This window comes from Pan troglodytes, chromosome X (genome assembly GCF_028858775.2).
Source record: "Pan troglodytes isolate AG18354 chromosome X, NHGRI_mPanTro3-v2.0_pri, whole genome shotgun sequence".
In the NCBI taxonomy this organism is placed as follows: Eukaryota; Metazoa; Chordata; class Mammalia; order Primates; family Hominidae; genus Pan; species Pan troglodytes.
Window position 1 is genome coordinate 29,164,030 of NC_072421.2, and position 16,308 is coordinate 29,180,337.

The window sequence follows — 16,308 nt, forward strand, 5'->3', positions numbered from 1 at the left end:
AGATGAAAAGGAGGTTATCAAGAGTGTGTCGGCTTAGGCATCACTCTCTGTATCTTTCTGCTTCCTAGAGAAATGGAACCATAATTCTAAGGTGGCTAAGGCAAGACTGTATAAGCATCCAAATTTGCCAGTCTGCTTTTGCCTGGAAGAACAGATTTCCGTTATTTGAAGCCTCCCAGGGTCCTTTCCAAAAGATTCCCAGGCTACCTTCCTTCCACTTCGGTCTTCTGAGAACTCAAACTCGCAAAGCGGTGGCTGTCTGTGGATTGGCTAGTACTAAAATATCCATTGGGTGGCAGTAATACTATCCTCTTTATGACTTGCAGCAAACCAGAGAATGCATTCAATCAAATGAACCGATCTTGTAGAAACACTGGAATCATTTATGCATTGCAGTTTCTTTCTTGTTTTCGCTCCTTCTTCCCTGGGATATTTTGAGTAGATTGTGGCTATTAATCAAGATCTCGTGCTATTCGTGTTTTGCTTGTCGTTTTCGCTCAGGATTAGCATCATTCAAGGCAAACGCAAAGCTGCTTTTCCCACCCCCCCACCCCCGACTCTTTTTTGAAAAATCATTTTTGGGGGCTGCTGGGGAGAGCTAGGACCCAGGAGACACCTTCCCAAACAGCAGGGGTTGTGTGCTTTCACATAGCAGTACTGTACAAGGAAAACCCCGTCGGATCTGTTATTGCGGGATACTTGTGAAATATACATAGGATTCTTTCTTATGGCTGCATCCCGGATCTGGAAATTTTACTTGGGGACCAGGAGGATTTGAAAGGCTGCATGTACTCAGAAGATTTGCAAGCAACACTCCAATTCTTGTCATAGAGCTCACAGACTTCTCACTTATCGGCTTTTTTCCTTCCTTATTTTTTAAGAATTATTCTTATTTTCCCCCCTCTTTTTCTGCTCTCTCCTCTCTCAGTCTCTCCTTTTCTATCTGCCTCTTCATTTTTCTCCTAGTCTGTTTTTTTTTTTTTTTTTCCTGCTCTGCACCTGGATTGTATCTTCAGCAAACAATCGGGCACTTTGAGAACTAACTGGAGACAGTCTTGTAGGGAAGATCTGTATGGAATTATCTGCTTTTATGGTGAACTTGGCATTTGTGAATGGGAATTTTGCTCACAATATTAATTGCTAGCAAAAACAAGAAAAAGAACACAGGAGTAAAACGTGGATTTTTCTGAATACGCATTGTGATGACCAGCAATTACCTTACCAACTAATATCCAGAGGAGAATAATTTGGAAGACTGTTGTGGGTAAGGTCATTTTATATATGCAAACCCATCAGTGGCATGAGCAAACTTGGGCATTTGTAATGGGAATGGGTGACTTGAATGATTGCTGCATCGCATTGATGGCTGTGATGTGGCCGTTATTGGCACTGAATGGAATAACTGCAGTTGGGTGTGTTGATATGTGTGTGTGTGTGTGTGTGTATGTGTGTGTGTGCGTGTGTGTGTATATGTATGTGTGCCCGTATTCTGAGTGCAATTGAAAATCAAAGTATCACTCTCTCCCCCAATTATTTTGATATGGAAGAGTGTCTTGAATTAATTCTGGGTAGACACTCTTTGTTTGAATGTAATATTTGTGGCCCCTGCGTTCTGGAAGGGGTAGCAGCAGTAAAAGAAACACTTAGTGAAGAGCCCCATTTAAAATGAAACGAGCTACTCTCTATGCATTAAAAGAAATATGTTTTCAACTCAGTGCAGCATTCTGCTGCATTTCACAGCCGCAATGGGACCAGGGACATCCCACTTGTCAAGTTCTTAAACTTTAAGGTGATAATCATCGTTAATTGTTCTCTAGGTTGTGGTTACTGGAGATTATTAAGCGCCCTGGGCTACTTTTTTATCTACTGGATTATCACTCAGAGTGAAAAAAGGAAAAGAAAAGAAAAAGCTAAAAATGATGGCTAACATAGAGAAGAATAAGGCAACATTATCTTAAATATCACCACAGTGCTTTCTTTCTCAAGTTCAATTGCCCAATAATATAATTATTTACCCAATATCCTAAATAGCTGAAGCTGAGACCCACGTGCAGGGGAGTCGAAGGTCTGAAAGCAGAGACCGTCCTTTTATTGCAATGCAGCCAGCTTGGGAAATGCAGGCAATTAATTACATACTTACCCTAACCTTAAGTTGAAGATGTGTCCTGTCTGCTACATCTATTTTACCCTTTCGGTAAAAAGTTAGAGACTGGAACACTAAGGATGTTTAAGCATATTCTGCCTGGGAAATGGGATAAAGAAATCAATATTGATGACGTGGTTCAGTGCACTGTACTGCAATGCTAAAGTTCCATATTCAGTGCCTGTGATGAGAGAATGGAGCATTTACATATGTTATAAATCTCACCTGGTAGATTGATCCAAAGGGGAGGGGAGAAGATATGTGGATATGTAGGAAGATGGATGGAAGTCGTGCATAATCGGTGATTATGTAACTTCATTACATCAGCGAGTTTCAGTCAACGATAGTGAGATGAGATGATTGTATAGAGAGAGGCTCCATCACCCTGTTAACTTTTGAAGGCTTGTAACAGCTAACAGAGGAGGAGGGCAGAGAGAGATTAGCTCCAAGGGTCCTGTAAACCTTGATCTCTATGGCAAATTTTGCACGAGTTTTCTCATAGTGAGTTTCGGAGGGACATCAGATCATATAAGCTTAAGGCTGGACAGGACCAATTTTAGCCACACCCGTGGAGAGTCAAAATGAGTCTGCGATGTTTCAGAAGTGCCCCATTGAGTAACTGGGACTGATGATTCCAGCCAAGGTCATAGTTCTTTACCCTAGGATTGAAATATATGACCCTAACTGAATGGAAAGTTAAATTCATTGAAATGAAGACTGTGAACGGAATGAATATTTAGGGTCCTTTCTTGCATTTTTCCTGGTAGAGCTTGATGCAGATTTCAGCCTGGTGGTTCCCTCATAAAAATGATGATTGCTTCCACAGCGTGTCAGAAATGACTGTTTTGTCCCTTTATCTTAACCATGACAATCTCTTTCTGGGCCATTTTAACCTTCTGGGAAAAGAGAAGTAAAAGCATTCAAAGGTAGCAGTACCCTGTTAAATTACAAATTAAATGGCATTGGATTCATTATTAACACAAATCCCAGAAAAAAAGAGCAATCCATGTTCAAGTTTCACTTATTGAATGGCTTAAAAGACAGGTTGCAGCTGCCAAAGACTTTTACCATCAGATGAGATAAATGTACTGTGCTCGCTGTGCAGAGAAGGGAATACTGCAGAATAAAATGTCATTTTCCCTCATGTTTTATCTGGAGTTGTGATTTTTTTAAAGAAGATACACATCAGGTCCTTTTGGCCTTCTACTGTTTTAGGATCTGTTTTCTCCTCAATAGATCACATATTCACAAAAAATGAAACTTCTGAAATCCTAACCCTGTTCAGTTGAATCACCTTATTATCTAGTTGTGCTATTTCCTATTTCTCTTTACATTTATTTTACAAAGAAGGCTAAACGACTTTTCTATCAGGGAGATGAGATGATTTTTTTCTGTTTTTCTTTTATTTCTCATATTCCATTTCCTTCCAGTCCTAAGGAGTAAGATGCAGAATCTAGACACCCTCTAAGTAACTTTGAAAAGATTTGCTGACCCTGAGTCAGAATGGTGGGATTGGGGAATGAAATTCTAAGGTCTGATATTTGAGGTGACTTTCATACTTCTGCAGGACATGCACAAACATTGATGTATTGTGCCAGTGGATTGGGAGGTTTGGCGTTCATATTGTGTAGGAAATTGAATGTGAATTTAACTCCTGATTCCTTCCTTCAGGGGTCAGGGTAACACAACAGCTGCTTCCAGGCTGTTGGTTTCCAACTAATGTGCACAAATATAGTCTGTAATGATTTTTCCTACTCCTTCTTTCAATATTTCATAAATGACTTCCTCAGTTGTTTTCTGACGTAAGCCACACATATGTTACCAAGCAGGGCATAGGTTTTCTAAGCTCAGTAGGAGATGGAAATAATAGCAGGATGGAAAAAGATTCTGTACAAAAAGACACTGGTTGTGAAGCAAATATACATATGTAATTGCTAACTCCTTACTTGAAGACTGCATATACTTCTATTAGGAAAGATAGTTTCAATCATGTTAATGGCACTTTATAAGCTGTTACTTTCTTTAGGAAGATTATGTAACTAAGGCAGGTTATGGCATTTTTCTTAAGTATCCTACAAATCAGTAATAAAAAGCTTTGTCTAATAGGAAAGCATTTAAACATGATAGCAGTGGGTAATTTGAAATGTAACATCTATTTTCTATTTTATTTCCATTTTGTCAGCCGCAGTCATGTAGTTAGGTTAGAAAATATTTGGGAAAAAAAGAAATACCATTTATGAATATGAAAGCTATCAGTTTTGTTTCCTGACCAGTTGCTTCAGCAAAGTAAGGAGATTTAGCAGATAAGTAATCACGGTATTCCTAAAACTAGAGAAAATTTTAAATTGAATTTTCATTATGTTTGCAACATATGTGAACAAATCAGTATTACTTTTAAAATGGCTATTAGATAAAACATTTTAAAGAACAGTTGAACTTTGAAGATTTATATTTCAGAATTTGTTAGTTTGTTACACACTGAAATGTTTGGGATGTACTTTGACTTACAACAGATATGATGTTTGGTGTTTGGCAAATCTTGTGTTTTTATAAAGCAGACTACTCTATAATTTGTAGCAACAAAACAAGTGTTGATTATTGAGATTTAAAAGTAGCAAGTTTTCTGGCGATGCTCAAGTTATAAAGCATAATTATAATTGTACCGGTTGGGCAGCTATAGGTAAGGTCGCGTCAGCCTTTTTATTACTAAATTCCAACCCTATTTCCATTAGGTTTATCGGGAATCTCAAAGAGGAGAGTCCAGTTCTGTGAGACATCAAGACATTGTAGAATTCCGGGCTGAGTCAGAGGGCTCGAAACTGTACTTCCGGCTCTGTCAATTACTAGCCTTGTGACCTCTGACACCACATTTGATTTCTCAGTGTTCCAGAGAATCATTTTTTAAAAAAATAAATAGTTGCACATTGCTCTACAGAAAGGAGATAATATGTGTCTAAGTACTTACCACCATCCTATGCCTTAGAAATATATGGAATTATTATTATTAAGGATTCCCTTAAGTCTTATTAATTTAGCTGTGCATGTTTTTTACACCCTTATTGTAAATCTGAATAGGTGCTTTCTAGTAGCAATTACAGTTAGCTGTACATAATACTGTTCAGTGATTAACCAACAAAGACAAATTAAAAGCTTTGTTGGTTAACTTTCACTCAGTACTCAGTTTTTTCCAGAAGTACTCATATGGGAATATAGTTGTCTTAAGTAATTAAAAAAATAGTTGCTTTTGAATAACATTCAAACAGTGGTAACTAAGGGTTTTATGTGTGAGAGTGTTTTCTGCAGATTGCTTTTTAAAAAATGCTTCTGAGTACTTAGGAGTTTCTGTTTCTGCTACCAAGAGCACACAAACAAATGTGCACAAACTTGATGCTACTTCACAGACTGAGTACATTGACCAGAAAGTGACTCTTGTCTTTCAGTATATTAACAAAAGCATAATGAGTTTGAATACCAAGTGTAATAGAGAAAATGAGAATATAAAGATACCCGGCCTGTTTGGAATTTTCTAGTTGTAATAATTACTAACTTTCTTTAGGGGGAGGCAATCCCCCATGTGTCACTACTAAAACTGCATCTCTTTAATGTTCTTGTATCTTAACAGAATGATATTTACATATATGCAAAGAGGATAGTTTAGTGATATGAGCTTCCATGTATGTTTTTCAGTGACTGAATAATCAGGTTACAGAGTAAGTTTTTATATTTTGGTTAAAATAGAATTGGAAAGTGCAAAATTAACCCTGTAATAAATTAGTAGTCCTGGGCTTAAAATAAAGAATTTTCATGTTGTAGAGCAACCTCCTCTTCGTAACTTCCCAGGGTCTTGCTTTTCTTTTCAAGGATTCCCAATATATTTTTGTTGTTTCAGATGACTTTCATTATGCATGTTTATCTGACTTCATTGATGCCTATTAATAGCAAGCATTTTCTTGGTTTCCTATATTTAAAAAATGCATATCCTTTATGTCTTATGGCAATACTTTAGATTTGCTCTGGCAGATTTATAAAAGAATATTGTATGAATGTAGACAGGCTTGTTTATTTGACAAATTCAGCTAATCACCTTCCAAATATGCTTTTAATTTTCACCCAGAAAATGCCACCCTGGAGTGTCTTATACTGCATATAACATTCTATTACAGTCCAACCACATGGCTCAGTGGACATACTTATCCATTAAGTATGCCTATCCTGACCATTGGTTTACCAGGAAAGATCCTTAATTGACATGCTTTTTGGTATCCTTGTGTAGACACAATATTCAGGTGCCCAAACTCTAAAACTCCTGTCTTTTAGCTACAGAGAAGGGATGACTAGGTGGCTTGATGTTGCTTTCTTATCACATGATCTGAAAATCCCAGGCACTGAACTGTGAATAAAGCAAAGGGAGAAAGGAAAGAAAGAGAACCAAAAGAAAATTTTACTTCTGAAAATTTTGCTCTTTCCCATTTTAATATCACAATATTAAAAGCAATCTTTTTCATCACAAGCTATTCAAATGGTTTGTTATAGTTACTATGCTCATATATATCAAATACGATAAATGGCACTAAATGAGCTGCTTTGTTCTTACAGGAGCTACACCTCTATGAACATAAATTTAAGAGTTAAACTAGATTGTACGTTGTAACACTACGTCAGGATATTGTGTGTAGAATTTGGACTTACTGAAAAATTGAAATGGATTGTGGATTGTAATCATATAATTATAGACTTTTACTCTTTCGGTGTTTATTAGGCATCTTATACTTTATTTGAATTATAATTATAATAAATCAGCATATGGATAATCATAAAATTATTCATAGTAGTTTATCTTCTTATGACCTAATCAAAACGAGTTACCTTATCGATGTTTTAGATTAATATGTATGACTTGGTATAGTGATCTTCATCATTTTCTGGTGCAAAGTTCCCTTTTTAATTAAAAAAATTCACTGGAAGTCCACTTAATCATAGTTATACTTTCAGTATCCATTAATTGAGAAAATGCATGATAATAATAGTAAATTATTATGAATATAATAACTCTTTAAAAATGAATTTATGTATAGTCACAACAGAGTCTACTTATATCTTTGAAATGCATGGTTTATTCTATCTACATAGAAAGTTTGGTGTTTATATAGATTCTAGATTCCTTGGAGTAACTCCTGCAGCTGTAGTAAATAAAAGGTCCATATGTCTAGAGGCAAAATACTTGCATTACATATACATATTAATCGTGTTCATCTTACAGAGAAAATGAAAGGTAAGTGCGTATGGTGGTGGTTTGTGGATCAAAGGAGTTGAATTTCGGTATAGATGGACTTAAGAGTATATAATTTTCTGAGGATATAAATTTAGGGTTCCAAAATATTCCCATTCGAGTTTTAGGATTCAACAGTTGTAATTTAAAATTGGTTGATTTTGGAAAATAATTGCTTTTTTAAAAAATAAACATTGTTTTTATTGTAGCCAAAATAAAAATGAATTATTATAAAAGCCAAAGGTGATCAAAATCTCATAAAAACCTAATAGAATTATATGCATTATAGGAGTAAGGAATGCCCCATTATGTGATTTTAAACAAGGAATTTGCGAACCAGAGAAATGAAGTGAAGTTTCCAAGATCTTACAATTTGTTGGCTCTCTCATGATGCATGATTTCAGTTCCTTGATATAAGCACTCAGCTGGGTATTTTAGTTATATAGCAATATGTCCTGGCATACAGCAGTATTTTTTATTAGTACAGCTAATGTTGGCATATCGAATCTTTTGGCCTCTAGCTTACTTTACCGATTTGTGATCAGTCGTCTGACTTCTGCACTCAGAATCTGTGGACTTTATTTTTCCTTTACGCACACCTGATTTTTGACCTCATTTGATCCCTGGAGACACAATACAAAGGAGAGTTGAGAACATAGGTCAATGGTGGGTCTTCTTGTCTTTTCCATACTGTCCTTTTTCCCATTAGCTTTGTATCTTTCCACCTGCAGGGAATTGCTCTTCTTTGGAGCCTCTCCACTTTCTGGACTTTCCTGAACATCCCTGGCCATCTTTGTCTCAGTGCTGCATGCTACCTTCTTGCTTCCAGGGGATTCCACTAAGGGGTCCTATCAAAATATCTTCTAGCTACACTTTATCCCACTTTGACGATATTGAATTTCATATTTCATTTCTTCATCAACAGGGTCAGTCTGCTTACATAAACAATAGTGAACCAATTTTGGAATAATGAAGACAGTAATATTTTATCAAGTTTGCCAAGCTACAATCATATAACTACTACTAAACGAACAAGATACAGCTGGTGTGTGTGTGTGTATCCTCATATCCTAATGACTGCATTAATATGTGTATCCACACACATACATGATTTTTGTTGAAATGTTTGACAAATGAATCATCGTTAATATGCTAAAGAGGAAAGTTTGGAATAACAGGCTTTATCCCTTTGTATTATAATAGTGACATTTCTAGAAAAGATGCCATTAACTTCTGACCCCGAAAAATAGCTTGAATGGACTGCATTTTAGATGATAAGGTGGAGACAGGGCTGTGGAGGACATACTTTTGTTCAGGCTGAATCCCGCAGTGCCCTCTAGAGTTACTGGGTAGGGAGCTGGTAGCATACCTGTATGAAGAAATGACGCTGGCTATGAACGCTATGATGCTTACAACCTCTCTGCCAACTTTATTTCAGAAGAGACACAGTCAGGAGAGCTAAATACAGTGGTAAAAATGGAAAAACTGAGAGAGTTAGAATGGTATCAAGTATTTTGTGTAAACAAAGCTTCATGTGGCCAAGGGAGAAAATTTGAATGTAACAAATGGATCTGGTAGCTCTCAGTGTTTGGTTTTTGGATACCCCTATTAAAGCTCCTAATTGTTCTCACCATGACAGAACTCCTGAATGGTACTCAAGAGGCACCCAGCTCCACAGTGTGCAGAGTAAATGCATTCAAGGGGTCTCTAGGGGTTTTTGACTCTGCTGTTTTTTCTTGTCGGGGTTCTCCTACAGGGCCCTTAATAACACAGCCACAGAGCAAGCCGCTTATGTCAGTGGGTGTGCTCTTCTCAATGAGTGAATGGTTTAGCTTAGCTCTAGGAGGCAAGTGCCTGCTGGTCTTGTATTTCCAGGGCCCAACATTGTGCACAGCATATAGTAGGTCATCAGTAAATCATTACACAAGCAAACGCTTAAACACTTACGGATAACAGGTCAGTTTTAGATCTGTGTTCTCCAAAACTCATGCTACATTATACGTAGAGACAAAAGCTTCTGATTTAAAAAAGTGAAAAAAGGAAAATTGAGTAATAAAGGAGAGAGAATTAATATTAGGTAGTTTAAAACCTACAAATGGACTGAAGGAGAAGAAATCACCTGCCTGCCTGTCTCCCTCCCTCCCTTCCTTCCTTCCTTCCCTCCCTCCCTCCCTCCCTCCCCTTCTTCTTCCTTTCCTCCCCCTTCCTTCCACCTCTATCATAGGTATTTAAGTGCCTTCACTGTTCAAGGGGATGCAAGAGGGACTGCAAAGGTCCCTCCCTACAGAGATGACTGATGTCATGTGTCTGGGCCCAAAAATGGTTTAGTTAGGGATATGACTACTAAACAAAATCACATATACCGACATCCCTTGGTATCCATGGGGATTGGTTCCAGGACCCCTTGTGGACACCAAAATCCACAGATGCTCGAGTCCCTAATATAAAATGGTCTCGTATTTGCATATGACCTATGTGCATCCTCCTGTATAAATTATCTGAAGATTACTTATACCTAATACAGTGTAAATGCTATGTAAATAGTTGTTACATTGTATTTTTATTTGTATTATTTTTAATTATTTTATTGTTCTTTTTAAATTGTTTTTAAAAAATATTCCTGATCCATGGTTGCTTGGATCCACAGATATGGAAGGCCACCTGTTATTATAATTCAAGATAGTCTACCATACATACTTCTAAGAGAGATGCCAAGTATGCAATGGGCTCAAGAAACGTTCAGGACACATGCACGTAGAGGGATTAGGTGAGGCTTGCTAAAGGAGGCAGCCTTTGTATTGCACTTTGAAGGAGTTAACATGGGTATGGAGATGTGACCTTCTAAATAGAGGGGAGATCAAAAATATACTGTAAGGAGGACCAAATGGAGCATGGTTAAGGAAGATCCAATGTTCTTGTTTCCCCAGAGAAGGGGGTATATGATATGAAATGTAAGAAGATAAGGCTGGAGCCCTGAGCCTTCACGTCTGGCAAGCAGGAGCCAATGGAATGGTATTGCATGAGCTTAAGGAAAACAGAACATTTCATGACCCGCTCAGATTTATGCTTTAGGAAGAAGGGGGATGAATTAAGAGTGTGTATCTCCAGGTTACCATTGATTTCAAGTTGTGTGAATTTCCCAGTGACTCCTGAGTTTCACGCTTATTCCAATTTTCTCATGTAGAACCCCAGGCCTCAAACAGGCATCACTGGCTCTCTTCATTTTCCTCTTTCTTTCTTCCTTTCAAAGAATAAACTGCTGGGTGCAGTGGCTTCACGCCTGTAATCCCAGCACTTTGGGAGGCGGAGGCAGGCGGATCACCTGAGGTCAGGAGTTCGAGACCAGCCTGACCAGCATGGTGAAACCCCGTCTCTACTAAAGATACAAAATTAGCCGGGCATGGTGGTACATGTCTGTAATCCCAGCTACTTAGGAGGCTGAGGCAGGAGAATTGCTTGAACCTGGGAGGCAGAGGCTGCAATGAGCCGAGATCACACCATTGCACTTAAGCCTGGGCAACAAGAGTGAAACTCTGTTCAAATAAATAAATAAATAAGCAAACAAACCACTGCTACCAGTGCTGGATAAATACAGAAGCCAGAGTTTAACATTAGCTTTTACTTTTTTCAAGCAGAAGGCAAGATTCTGTAATGGGGCTGATCCATTCAAACTATCCTTGCTTGGTAGTATTAGAAAGTTGCCACACACTGTAGCAACAATGCTAAGATTTAAGTGTAACTCTTTAATGAGTACACTGGATAATGTTTAAAGTTTATTTCTTTACTGTGATGGCAACAGCAAAGTGACTCTAAAGTGACAATTCATCTGGAAGAAAGAAGTTGAAGGAAGCAACTGGGAAAAAAGAAAAAAGGAAAGTGCTTTATATAATGTAATGCCAAGGTGGAAATATAGATTTCAAAATGGTTTTATAGTAAGATCATATGGAATAAGAATATTGCTTTCGAGTAGAATGTACATTCAGTAATAAGATAATAGGATTTATTTCTAACAAGTGTGAACTCTTTTGCTAACTACCAATAATTATAACAATTTTGAATTGTAGCTGGAAATTGGAAAGTGAGCCTCCTAGTAATAAAAAATCCCCATGCTAGTTTAGTTTAAATTATTTTTCTTATCAAATACTTTATCTACACTTCTAATAAGTGGAAGAAAAGAAACCAGTAGGTATAGTTTTTTTTCCCATACTTTATCTGATCACTCTATATTGGAAGATGTAGTAAGCTGGAAAATAGCCAAATGTTGAAGACAAAATGAGAAAAAATGCAATTTACTTAGGCACAAACTAAATGTTATGTACATCATCCTTAGGATTCAGGTGAAAGAACAAGTCTCACAGTCTAGCTGTTGTCAAAACTCACTCCCCTATCCCTGAGGATCCTGATTCGGTGTTTGGAATGCAGTATAGAAATTTGTAGGTTTTTTTTTTTTTTTTTTTTTTTTTGAGATGGAGTTTCGCTCTTTTTTGCCCAGGCTGGAGTGCAATGGTGCAATCTTGGCTCACTGCAACCTCTGCCTCCCGGGTTCAAGCAAATCTCCTCCCTCAGCCTCCCGAGTAGCTGGGATTACAGGTGTGCGCCACCACACCCGGCTAATTTTGTATTTTTAGTAGAGACGGGGTTTCACCATGTCGGCCAGGCTGGTCTCAAACTCCTGACTTCAGGAGATCCACCCACCTTGGCCTCCCAAAGTGCTGGGATTACAGGCATGAGCCACTGCACCCAGCCGAGAAATTCGTACTTTCAAAAACATTTGAGGGCCAGGCATGGTGGCTCATGCCTGTAACCCCAGCACTTTGGGAGGCCGAGGCAAGGGAAACAGCCTGAGTTCAGCAGTTCAAGACCAGCCTGGCCAACATGGAGAAATCCCGTCTCTACTAAAAATACAAAAATTAGCTGGGCACATTGGCAGGTGCTTGTGATCCCAGCCAGCTACTCGGGAGGCTGAGGCAGGAGAATCGCTTGAACCTGGGAGGTGGAGGTTGCAGTGAGCCGAGATTGCACCATGCACCATTGCACTCCAGCCTGGGTGACAGAGCGAGACTCCATCTCAAAAAAAAAAAAAAAATTGAGGTCAGTAGGATCACCAAGATGTTCCTTGGGAGGGCTTCAGCAGAAACCTCTCAGTCTCTGTCAGTATTACTTTCCTCCTGGCGTCATAAGTTACAATGGATATTGGATGCTTTCTTGATATTTTCCAAAGTGCCCCTCCAACTCAGCTTCAACTTTCAAGTAATAAGTCATTTCCAACCACAATGGCACAGGGTAGGCCCCTACTATGCTGAAATCCTCACACTGCCACTGTCTCAGTTGATTATCATGCAGCAATTGTGGCTCATTGTGGGTCCCTACTAACCACTGTCCTTCAGTCCTATTACGTGATCAGAATTGCCCCTTCCCATATGTATTTTAATGAACTCCTTCATGTGAGTGAATGAGAAATACTACTTGAGGGCCCTATCTGTTGTAAGAATGGTGCTTAACACAGGCTATAGATGCTCAAGACAGTTGTTGCCATCTAAAGCTTATGGACCAGTGGGAAAGGCATATGTGTTCAATTGGGCTCCCTGGAAACAGACTCTGAGATGAAGAATTGCATACAAAAGTTTTAGTTGTTTCTGAGGCAGAGAAACTGACTGCAATGTGGTTGCAGCTGGGGCCCCAGCAGTTCCAATGAGAAGTTCTAAAGATTTGATGGTCCTTCAAAATTGTCTCACATTGAGTCAAGGGGGGTGGGGCTTTCTGTTTTCACGTCAGGCAGTGACTGGCGGGGGCCTGCCCCACAGGAAGGAGCATAATGTTGGGAAGACAGTTACTTGCAGCTGAGGGTAAATCCCAATGAGGGACTCAGCTGTGAGCCACCAATGGCAGGATGGGTATACAGGCCATTAAGAGGGGAATGAAAGTTATTTGGAGTCTCTGACAAGATCGTATTTTTTCTCTCACCCCTTGAGGCATGATGCAATAATACCATATGAAATTACTGAGGAAATGCTATGAAATCGTAAACATTTGTTTAAAGAGATAAAGAAACTAAATACAATTGAGTATAAGGCCTTGCTCTATGTAGTTTTGCTTCAGAGAATGTGATTTTCTCAGGAATGTAGTTCAAGTCACATTATAGTTACTCTGTTGTAAGTTACCAGGCCACAAATATCTAATGAGCACGTTCTGTGTGTCCTGGACTTCCATAGAGAGAGAGGAAAAAGTGGAAAATTCATGCCTGGAGAGTTTACATAGGACCTTTCTTTTTTCCCTCAGTGGTTCATGTGCCTGATTTTGAGTTTAAGGAGGGGATTTGGGGGTGGGGGTCAAGGAAGGGGCAAGGAAATGGAACAGAGTAGAGTGGGGCCAAGTTTTCTGAATTCCAAGGATAATAAGACAATTGTTTGGGTTGTACAGGACCAGGCTACAGAGGAATATTGAAAGTTGGCAGAAGGCACAGACTTGATGAACTGAGTGGTAGTGGAATAAGTTGAATGTAGATTTACTGGTACAGAACAGACAGTGAAAGCAGTGTTTCATTAGCATTAGCCAGTCTATGATTTGGACTGGAGGGGAACTAGTTTTGAATACGATGAATTTGAAATCATCGAAATAATATATCCTAGAGTTCAATTTTCACTGAAAGGAAGCATTTCATATAACACTATTCACTTTTATATTATGTGGAAATATTAATTTCCTTCCTTAATGCAAGGGAAGTGACATTACTTAGATTTTTAAAATGCTTTCTTCAACCCTAGTGAGGTAATAGGAGCACCTTCTATTTTTATCCTATAAAGATTTTCAATCAAGTTAAATACACTGACACTTAATTTTGCCAGTAATTTTTTAAAGTACTGGCTGTGTCCAAATGGGCAACCATTCATTAAATCATAGAAAAATTGAATAGGGATGAACTTAGTACATACCTTTACAGATATAAACATCTCTCGGCCAGGCACGGTGGCTCATGCCTGTAATCCCAGCACTTTGGGAGGCTGAGGTGGGCGGATCACGAGGTAAAGAGATCGAGACCATCCTGGCCAACATGGTGAAACCCTGTCTCTACTAAAAAAATACAATAATTAGCTGGGCGTGGTGGCGCGTGCCTGTAGTACCAGATACTCTAACTAGAGGCTGAGGCAGGAGAATTGCTTGAACCTGGGAGGCAGAGGTTGCAGTGAGCTGAGATCATGCCACTGCACTCTAGCCTGAGTGACAGAGCAAGACTCCATCTCAAAACAAAACAAAACAAAACAAAACAAAACATACAAGCAAACCAAAAATCTCTCAACTACCAAAAAATTATCCATTAACTGATATTCACTTTAATAAATAGCCACTTTGGCAATTTTTTCCCTCACTTGACCTAACATTGACTAGATGGTCAACTCAATTCAGTTCAACAAATACTTCCAGATGATCTACCTACTCCATGCTTAATTCAAGCACAAAGCTAGAATGAGGAATTTACTCATTGCCACAGCAACTGAGGATGCACATTGTTAAGCATCTTAAAAGATTTGTCTTAAAAAAAAATAGTAATCTTTGCTACCAGCACCTAGCTTGCTTTAAAAGCATTTGTTACATTCCTTCTCTGGCTTTGGCTTGATTTTTTTGGAATAATAATAATAAAAAAAAAAGTTGGCCAGGTATGGTGGTTCATGCCTGGAATCCCAGCACTTTGGGAGGCCAAGGTGACTGGATCACCTAAGGTCAGAAGTTCGAGACCAGCCTGGTCAACATGGTGAAACCCCGTCTCTACTAAAAATATAAAAATTAGCCAGACGTGGTGGCGCACGCCTGTAATCCCAGCTACTTGGGAGGCTGAGGCAGGAGAATCGCTTGAACCTGGGAGGTGGAGGTTACAGTGAGCCGAAATTGCACCACTGCACTCCAGCCTGGGCAACAGAACGAGACTCCATCTCAAAAAAAAAAAAAGAAAGGTTCATGGTATTTTTAAAAGACCAAGAATTCAATCAAGGTGACACTCCTTTTCCATCACAATACTCTACTTGTGTGTATGGACCTATATATTTTATTGTTTCAAATACAAATTGTGAAGCTTATTAAGGAGAGTCCAACATTTCTATATATTCACTAGCTGTTTTTTTCATTAAATATAACTTCAAGCCTCCAGGCTCAAAAATTGTTCCATTTTTACTGATTGCATCATGCTATTTGTGCACAGCACACTTTTATTTTTGTCCGCATAGATTTGAAGCAATGGTTTTTTTACTCTGCCACACAATGCCACATCCCTGACAGTAGGTAAGTTATGTTCTTTTGCATTTTTTACTCAAGAGCTATGTAGGTGGTATGGGAGATGAGTGGCGGCTATTGGAACAGACTGTGCATCAGACGCTATTTAAACCTCATCTATATGTGCAAGTTAAGAGTTACTATTTCCTGTTTCCAAAGTGAAAATTAGTTTTAATTTCTTAAATTTGTAATCAGAGAAGATGTGGGTTATTGTTCTAAGCATCTTCTTTGGACTCTTCCAATGTTTTGGTAGCAAAGATTCAAATATTAGTAAGTCTAAATTCATCTTTTATTAATTTGGGTACTCCTGCTAGCCCAATCTTATTATTTTTAATATTAGTGTTAATGTTACTATTGGCTATGATTACAAAAGTATAAAAATAATATATTTAATAAAGCCTCATCATGTGGCTTCAGTCTAGTTTTGGGAACCTGAAAGATATTATGAAAATTAAAGGTTTAGTATTGCTTCACTGAATCATTACTTAAGTCAAAGATGTTAAGCAGACTTAGTTATTATAATTAAATCCTTTCCACTCCAAGAATTACAGTACCAGAAATGTGCAATTTGTATACACACAAATTTACTTTTTGAGACTATTGAAAGGTAATTGGAAATAATTTCATACCT

General features: G+C 38.3%; 1 protein-coding gene across 1 annotated transcript in view; it reads left to right on the forward strand.

Annotated features, from left to right (window-relative positions):
- Window positions 1-656: 656 nt before the first annotated feature.
- The window catches only part of IL1RAPL1 (interleukin 1 receptor accessory protein like 1), a 1,365,259-nt gene continuing 1,349,607 nt past the window's right edge, over window positions 657-16,308 (forward strand). The window contains exon 1 of the mRNA XM_009438881.5: window positions 657-1,264. The gene's annotated coding sequence lies outside the window, so the exon portion shown is untranslated. The remainder of the gene's footprint in view (window positions 1,265-16,308) is intronic.